Below are 9914 nucleotides of genomic sequence, written 5' to 3'. Positions count from 1 at the left end.
AGGCTTGCAATCAAATCCAGTGAATCTTTATTAGACAGCTCTGTTCTAGTCCTGACCTGATGACTGTGCAGAGGTGAAAGTGATTCCTCTCCCACTAAGGGGATGAGCTACAAACCCTCTGTTTGCAACTGAGACAGAAAATAAGTCATGACGGAGGGCCAGAAGTTGTGGATTTTCAGAAAATGTTACTCTAATTGTTTTGCACTTACACACTCAGGTTTGGCTTGTTTCACGTGAGGTCTGTGGTTGACAGGATCCAGTTGTTCCTACTGATGTGGCACACATCCCTATCACAAAATCACTCACCATCTCACAAGTAATAAGGGTTGCACAGAGATGATTATCAGAAGATAAAATCCTACCCAAATCAATCTGCACGAAGGAGTGTATTTTTGAACATCAAACTGGGGGCACAGATAATTAACCTTTTTTTCCTGGGATGGCAAGTCATCCACGGCAGCGAGTGATTTGTGGAAGCAGATTTGATTAAAATCTGGCTGCCGATGATTTCTCTTGCAGTTTTGATTTCCACTTTTTAATCAAACTGCTCGCGCACACCCACTCATACCATCAGATTTACACATGCAGCAGAACACCACCCTCATGCGCTAAGGAGGTACTCAGTGGAAATGTATTTTAAACATACTGTGGCAATCAGCCTTCCAGTTCCCCTGCATAGACATGCTTTCTCTGAGCCATAGTACACTTCAGAGTAAAATGACTTTTAAATGGCTAATTGAAAATCACTTTGATGGAGACACATTTTTCTTGGTTTTTTTTTTCAGCCAGCAGGAGCAGAACTCTGACTCTGATGGGAAACATACAGGCCTACTTAGACAACAGTTTTTTGGGGGGCTGGTGAAGAGTCCTCTTTTTTGTGGATCTCTGACAGGATAAAATTTCTCGTCTTGTCTGCGCTGAGTGGGTGTCACGATGAGGTGGTGTGTGTGTGCACCAGAGAGAGAGAAAGAGAGAGATAGAGGGAGAGAGAGAGAAAGAAAGAAAGAAAGAAAGAAAAGGTGAGGAGAGGAGAGGAGAGGAGAGGGAAGTCAGGCCGCCTGGGAGTAGTGTGTCTCTGCTCCTGATGAATGAGGAAGCGCCACGTGGCTCATTTGTTTCCTGACTCCCGGGTGCAATGGAAGCCACCGTGGGGGGATTCGTCCGCCTTCCAGCGCACCCGTCCTCCCGCTGTGCGCTCACCCTGTGACACCGGCACACAGCAACACCAACTTATTAGAGTTATTTGAGCCATACTGATGGATAATGATGTTAGCCCTGCCACATACACAAGATTTCTCTCCATTCGAGATTGTGGACAAAGTCTGGATGGCTGCACTTGGAAGAATGAGGGAAGAGCGAGAGAGAGAGAGAAGGAGAGAGAGAGGCATATTGCGGTTTGTTTGCCTGCCTGATGGCATAACTTGTGCCCAAATGATGTACTCCATTTGTGTTAAGTCACTACAGGATGACAGCCAATGTGCTCACCTCTAGGACAACACAGGAATGGTGATTTCTGACTGCAAATCGAACAATAATCTAAATATCCATGACAACCAGTGGGAGACAGAATCTCCTATTTGAAGCAGGACATTCATTTCTTTGTCATTAAAGGATACAATTTATTTGAGTTTAATGAACAGTACTTTCTTTATGGAGATTCCAGCTGAAGCCATCTGGTCCTGTGCCTCTGCAAGACACTGATTTGATCAATCTATTTATGGGAGATGCGATTAACTGTCAACTGTTTATTTGCATTATATGATGGCAAGCTGTTTAATCTTATTTTCTCAGGGTGGGTGACCATGCGCACACGGTAGTCCAGGTGATTCAGGGAATAATTCTGCCATTACCATAACATCAACAACAAATAAAGGTCAGCCAACAAGGCTGTCCAGACTTTAGGACAAGTCATACTTGTGGTTCAGGCACAGCATCAACAACCACAACAATGAAATATCTGTGATAATTTGCCTTAAATTTGCCTTAAAACTAGGCAATTTGAATATAGGAGACTGCTATATTACGCAAAATATCCTTAAGGGTAAGTCAACTAGTAAGGTTAAATATAAATAGCACTGTATTAATGATTTAATGGTAATAAAACACTCAGTAATTTACCTGTTACCAAAGTTACATATTACCAAAGGAGGAAAATATTGTAAGCACAAAATAACCCTTTTTAGGCATTAATATTTTTTATGAAATACAAATATATAACGATGTATGGATAATATCCTTAGAGGCTACATGCTAATTACATAGCAATAAAACGCACTTGTCTTGTGGGTATCGTGAAACAATTGTGCATGAGTATCATGGGCGGGAAAAGATGAGGAGGAAGAGCAGGAGGAATGCAAAGGTGTGTGTGGATGGTACAGGGAAGGTGCTGGTGGCATGTGTGTGTGTGTGTGTGTGTGTGTGTGTGTGTGTGTGTGCGTGTGTGCATGGACTCTGAGTCTCCCAGCACACATCTGAAGGAGCAGGTATGGACACTGGCACACGTCAGTGAGGGGAAGCGTTAGAAGGGGCCCTTTAACTCCCACCGGCTACTCAGATTGTCACCGAAAATATGCTGCCCGCCATTGTGGCCTACTTCCTGTTCACCCAGCCTGGCACGAAGTCAACTTCGCAGAGCAGGTGTTTAGTGAAGTCAGGAAAAATCACTGTCTCTGTCACTGTTGGAAATGGCTTCCTTTTTTTCCTATGTTATTCTATGTGTGGATAGATATGCATGCACAGGGCTAATTTAGCTTTCTTTCCGCCATAATTTTAAATAAATGGAAGCCTTTTCCATTGTTAAATTGCAATAGCGCATCTAGCTATGTTCCCCGGTGCAGTGCTTTGTCTTGTGTTTTGTATTGCCACAGAATATTTCCAGGGTCAAGTAAATCCGTATATTTTTGGAAAGCCCTTTTTTTTTTTTTTAAACCACCGCAAGCCCCTGCATCAACCCCAAAACAAATTATCACCATGACCAGAATGTAATCTCTAAGGAGGAGCTTCAAGAGAGAGGCAACATTCGCACAACAACACACAATACCAACATGACAGCTACCAAAGACTGAGTGCATTCATGAGGGATTCAGCTCTTTTTCTGAGGCCAATTCCAAATCCCTCTCTAAACTTTTGTATGATATTGTGCAAAGACCACAGAAGTCAGGGGAAAGTGAAGTTATTGGCAACACATTTGCCCTTCCAAAAAAATAGGAAACACTGTTCTTGGCAAGCCGAGGCATAATCTATCAGTGCTGTTGTAAGTGTGAGGGGAACATGCTAATGTCTGACAAGGTCAGAAACGTATTTCCAGTCTCTGGTCAGGTCCTAAATATGTGTCTAAATCCTCTATGACAAAAATGGGGCTGTGTTTTGTTCACTGAGTCCTGCTAGGATTTGGGGGGGGGGGGGGGCAGTGAAGGGGGCTGTAGTCTTCCAAAAATAATTAATTGGGGCGACAGTGCATTTGAGCTTTTTTGCCCCCTCACAAGAGACCTTCCTGTGAGGGTCCAGGGGGACGAAGTCACATTAGAGCAAGACTGGATGATTTATGGAGCGAGGATGGCTCGAGCTCTATGCTTTTGAGAGACCTGATCACTCCATGCAGACTTTTTGAACCGTTTTAAAACACTGTGTCCCAGAGCGATGGTACATAAGACAAGGAAAGTCAACATTGTCTGAAGGAGAGAGCGTTAAGGAGACCACTGGAGGTTTGCATTTAATATGTTTGAATTGGAGGCAACTCCTTGCATGTCCATTTAGCCAGGGGCCTATATAGTATTGATTTTTTTGTTTAAATCAATACATTTTTATGCATTTTATTACATTTTTTATGCTAGATTTATATTATATTTCACAAAAAAAGATTACATGAAAATGTGTTAATATACTAGCATCCTATCTCCCCACATGTCCAAAAGGGAGGCTGTATAATCCAGATAGCTCTAACTCCTGATCTTCATCTTGGTTTGCAGTCTGATGCTCTTCGCCTTTTGAAAATGACCGAAAACGGTTTAATATTAACACGTGCCATATGAAAAGATATGAGACTTGCAGAAGGCGGAGGCTGATCTAGACCGGGGCGTGAGCCACAAAGAAGGACTGGTGCAGCTGAAGGTTTTTGTCATTCAACCCGAGAAGGGGCCCACCCGATTTGATTTCTTTCCCCAGCTTATCTCACACGTCAAATGATTGGTGATATCATGTGGGCTTCTGCTTTGTAAGAAGATTTTTGTATCATAAAAATTGCTCTGTCGCACAGTCATTCGCTGACAAGATGGGGGCAGGCTCGCCGAGGAGCGAGAAAAGATTGAGCTGAATAAAACGGTAAGTGGTTCCTCGGACAGTGATGATATCAAACAGCGATAACAATGATGATAACAACAACAAACAGTGATGATAACAAACACACACTCCTAATACCCATGAAGGAAAAAAAAAAAGAAAAAAAAGAAAAAGAAAAGAAAATCCACGATTCAGATATTCGCTGCAATGCTTCATCAAAATAATGGATGTTCTGTCCAAATGCATTTGTTTTCTCATATTATTATATGCACTTGGGGATTAAATTGCTAGAGAGCAAGAAAGAGAAATCATCCAAGATGGGGGAGGGGACAAATTAGTGCTAAACGTGCAACACAGAGCTTGTTATCCATGTTTCCTCCCTGTTCAACTGTAGCTTACCATTACCTGTGTATGAAGTGATTGATGCCTTGTCCAGGACAGAGAGAGCAGGTAGAGCCCAATGTCTGTGAGGGACAAAAAGAAAATAAGGGGATGGGTGTGAAGCAGGTGTCATGGCTTGGATATGTATCCTGCACTAGGAACCTGAAAGAAAGTGAAGGACTGTGCAGTTCAGCCATGTCCAAGGATATTGTCCAAGGATATTGTTTCATGATAATAACAGCATGGGTCAACACCAAGAGAAAGCGAAACATAAAGTGGGAAAACCCCCTCACTCAGTATGTATGGGGACTGGGGAGGACCACATGTGCAGACGGAAATGAAAAGGATGAAAGAAAGAGACACCCTCTGTACCTACTGTATATGCTAATGGAGGTCATTAAGACGTGCATTAATGCATAGAGTCAGCTGACATCTCGCCACAGGACGAAAGGCCGGGCTTTCCCTATAGAGATGAACATTACATTCCAGCGTGTGTCTGTTCAGTACCAGGCGACCACCTCTCGCCCTCCGAGGCACTTGAGCGTAGATGAAGACCTCACGCATGCCAGATGAAATTAGCAGGACCACCACTCGCTCGTTGCCTCCTGCCGGTCTGCTTTCTCTCTCCCACAGGCAGCGCCATCGCTTCGCGACTTTGGTTCGCCGCTGCTGTTGTTGTTTCTGTCGCCGTGGAGTGATCAAATGCGTTGTGACGTGGCGCCTCGCGTCGCCTGCCCCGGACCCGGACCCCCTGCTTGGGCCCCAATCCTGCAGATGGCAAGAGGCGAGCCTGTCTGAGAGCACGCTGGTAATGAGTGCTGCTGCTACCGCCACCACCACCACCCTCTCACCCGCCCTCCTCTAATGGAATGCTTGGATTCAAGATTCAGAACAACAGTTGCAGTGGGATGCTGGGAACTGAGGAAGGAAAATGGAAATATGGTATATCCAAAAAAACAGGCTATATGAGATGACTGCGCTCTGGCTCCGCGGGCATACAGAGAGACATGCATACAGGCGCACGCACGCACGCACACACACACACACACACACACACACACACACACACACAAAGACACACACACACACACACACACACACACACACACAAAGACACACACACACACACACACACACACACACACACAAAAAGACACACACACACACACACACACACACACACACACACACACACACACACACACAAAGACACACACACACACACACACAAAGACACACACACACACACACACACAAAGACACACACACACACACACACACACACACACTTGGTCCACGGTAATTATTCAAAGTCAGGAGCGATTAAGTGCATGGCAGAATGCTGAAGTATGGGTATGTGTCCCTAGGCCAGACTTGTATGTGCCAGGTAGTGGAAACTAAAACCTGAACACATTTTAATAAGTCAAACAACCAACATTATTCATCATTGCATCGCAACAATACATTACTTCTATTGGTCGTCTATTTCTGACCACATTAAAGGATTATGTGATTGATTCACCAAATGCATATATCTAAACATGCATATCTAATCATAATTCCATTGTCAAGAGACACAAAACATGAAAAATGCTTATAATGGGAACTGTGACTAGGAATAACTTATGGGTATGAAAAATGTAACAGTAATACAAAACTGAGACTCCAAAATTCTAATAATGTCAGCATCCTATAAAAGCAACTGAGGGTTTGTTTACTCCCATTGGTTGCAGGAGGCAAAAGTTTGAACGTAACCATTTACACGAGCTTGTATATTATTCATACATCTCACTTTGTCGACACAAACCCTTACAGGAGAATCTAGAAAGGTTGCTTTGACCCATGCCTTAAATTAACACTAATCAAAACACTTCTGAAAGATGAATGGCTCCCTTTATATTTCAATGCTAGCGCTCCTTTCACAAAGGTAGAGAGCCTGAGAGCCTCGAATTATCCCCAGAGGAGCCGGCACAGCAGCCAAAAAGTGCTTATTTATGACATTTCTTCTGTAGTTTCTGCAAGATTAGGGGAAAATTATACCACCAGTGAATACAATTCTGCACATGGGACCACTACATCAAGATAACGACGGCCCTCTACCTTGACTCAGAGATGGAAGTTTTACTTAAAATACTGATGCAGCCACCGACTAAAACAAGCACAACTTTGCCTATATCACAAACAGGCCAGGCAATGGTTGTCTTCTTTTCACAGTATGACAGAAGCATAGCAAACTCTCTTTTCCACCCTTGACACGCTAACCAGTGATGTGGATTAACATCACACCCACCGTTCATTATAAAAACGCCGTCTGTGGGTGAAATTAGTTGTCAAGGGCGCATAATGGCTGTTAAAGGAGTACATTACCTTGTGTTCCCCACCTCTCTTGCATACACGTCCATGCGGTCATATTAACCTCAAGGAAGTCTGACAAATGGACCTAATTACCAACAGGAGGCTTGAGACTTGTGAGTGCGCGCTCATGACGCTCAGAGACGGTAAATGCGTTCGGCATGGGGCATTTCATCAAATGCGTTCGAGAAATGGGGCATTACATCAAGGTCATTTTATTCCTCAAGCATCACCATTCCTATGGAGCTGCAGGGCGTGATCCTGAAATGGTGACGAGTTTGAATACGTTGATCGTGCACTCTATGCATGGGCATGTACAAGAAGCGCATGACGAATGGCAGTCCCCCAATTGTCTAAATTGGCACAGGTGCCAGGACTAAATAATAAATACGCAGGCGGTAGATGACGTGATGGCGCCAGGACGTTAAAGAAATTTTCATTTCGCTCACCACAGAGCACAGTAAACACATGTAAATGATTCACAGCCTTTCACTGTACCTCCCTCAAGATAAATGGAAAAACAATACCGTCACACACGAGGAGGGAGTCTTAAAAAAAAGAAAAAAGGCACCTTATGCCTTTCAAGTACCATGGCTCTGCTCAGAATTCATTACACATTTCCCCCCATGAGATGTTCCAACCCAAACAGGCCCTGGACCCAAGTAATCAGCAAAGGAAAGGGGGGGGGGGGGGAATGCTTCGGCATTGGCACTGGAGCCTATAATGGGGTTTATAATTGTGAATCTATTTGTCAAGGTGAATGCTGCCTTGCTGAACTGACGCAAAGCCATGGAGGATAGAGAGGACAACAGTTTTTGTCCAACACAGGCGAGTGACGCCAGATATTACATCAAGGTCTCTCTCACTGGTAAGCATCTGGCCACGCACTTACCAACTAGCTCCGTTATTACTTAGAGCAAATTCCCCTCTGAGTGGGGCTCCACAGGTTCAATTTAAAAAAGTAATTTCAGTCTGGCTATGTGGGAAAGGGATGGGATCGCTGTCAGCCAAGGCCCTGTACCCCCATCACTGTGCCACCTTAAATGGCCAACAAAGGGGGCAGATGAGAAAGCCTGAGGGGTCATGGGGAGTTTTAATTAGGAGGCATCTGTTGACCAGACAGTCAATGAGGATTTTAAGGACAGTCGCCATATCAAGAGATGTGGAGACAGCACATGGCTGGAAGTCCTTGTTTAGAGTTTACTGCAATGCAGAGACAGGAGAGTTCATATTAAGAAGAACCTCGCGAGCAGTGTGGTTTTGTTCCAATTCTGGCACAGCGCGGACTGATCACACTTTACTAGCCTGACCTGACACACTTGTGTTCATTAGCAAACCCAGATGGTGAAGCACAAACGGAGGTAAACCGTTCAGATCTAAGAGTCTAATGTGTCTACGACTCTTGAGCAATCTCTGAACCAGAGCTAAATGTTCCAGGGACTACCCCATGTGTAAACATCAGCTGCAGTTCTCTACTCACTTTCATTGAGTTAATAAATCAAAATGGCAGGAGGTGCAACTAGCGCAATCCCACAGAGAAACAAATTCTCTGCACAGAAGAAGCGAAAGGTTATGGGTCAGGAATCCACCGGTTCAGCTTATTAGTTTATAAGCAAGACAAACTGCACGGCTTTAAATCGGTCACATTATCAATTAAACTTCAACTTGGTCTGTATTTGAGAACTCAGGCCTGTGGAAGCTATTACACATCTTGGGGTTAAAAAAAACCTCTCTGAAAAAAAGCATCTCTGAAGTTTACAATTTCTACAGAGTTAATTTCTCTATCACTTTTCAAGAACTCTGTTTAGCACGTTTAGAAAACTACAAATTGTCTCAATTAAAAAGAAAGACTTGCAACTAGGACAAGAGGGACCTCATCCACTCCAGATTAGACATTTAATCAGTAATAACGGTGTTGGAAATACTGGACACAACACTGGGTCTCACAGAAAGGCCTCACAGCACCCACTCTAGGGGGAGAACGTTCATTCAATTTGGCCCATAATGGCACCATTACTTGCCTTTGCCTTACCAAGGGACCCATTTGCATTCACAATGCAGGTCCCAACTCCACTGTGCTCCTAATTGCATCTAAATTTAGCATCCCGGGCTTGTTCAGGATGTAAAGGAGGGTGAAAGGAAAGATGGGCGCACAGGGCCATTATAGACAAATGTATTGGGAGGACCGAAGGGTAAAGGGGACGGGGCATGTTGGGGACATATTGAAATGGGCAGGGTCATTATTCAATGCACGGAGAAAACTAACTGTGGAGAAATTCACATTAGGGTCTTATCTGTCCATGGGATAAGTTTACTGAAGGCAAAAAGATGTGTGTGCGCGTTGGGCGAGGGGAGAATAATATCTAATTAGTGCTAATGTATTCATTATGCCTTATCACGATGTAGAAAAGGTCTGAAATGTCAACGAGACTTAAGAAGAAAATGTCTTCAAGGCAAAGCCCAAAGATGCTTTGGAGGGCTGGAGTTTAGAGAACATCACTAAGACAATCTGGAATAAATAGCACACCTAGTGTGCTCAAATCCCTCCTCCATCCACTCAGTAGCGTCCCATTAAAGGAGTTATGTGCTCCTCCACCATGGAGAAGAGTATATCGAGAGAGATTAGAGCTGCAGGTATCCAAAACGAAGAAAGCCACATCATGCTTAGTATTCAGGCCATATCAACTTGGCCCATGCACGAATACAAAATAAACACTCTAACTGGCCCTCAGTATTCCCTTCAAGCACTCACCCATAAATCCAAATAAACAGCTCTATATTAATTTCACTTAGCTTTTCCCTACAGATGTGTGTGTGTGTGTGTGTGTGTGTGTGTGTGTGTGTGTGTGTGTTTGAGTTGTGTGTGTGTGTGTGTGGGGGGGATGGCAATCTTAAATTTAACG

Source organism: Clupea harengus, chromosome 13, assembly GCF_900700415.2.
Source record: "Clupea harengus chromosome 13, Ch_v2.0.2, whole genome shotgun sequence".
Lineage (NCBI taxonomy): Eukaryota > Metazoa > Chordata > Actinopteri > Clupeiformes > Clupeidae > Clupea > Clupea harengus.
This window is presented reverse-complemented; position numbering follows the sequence as displayed.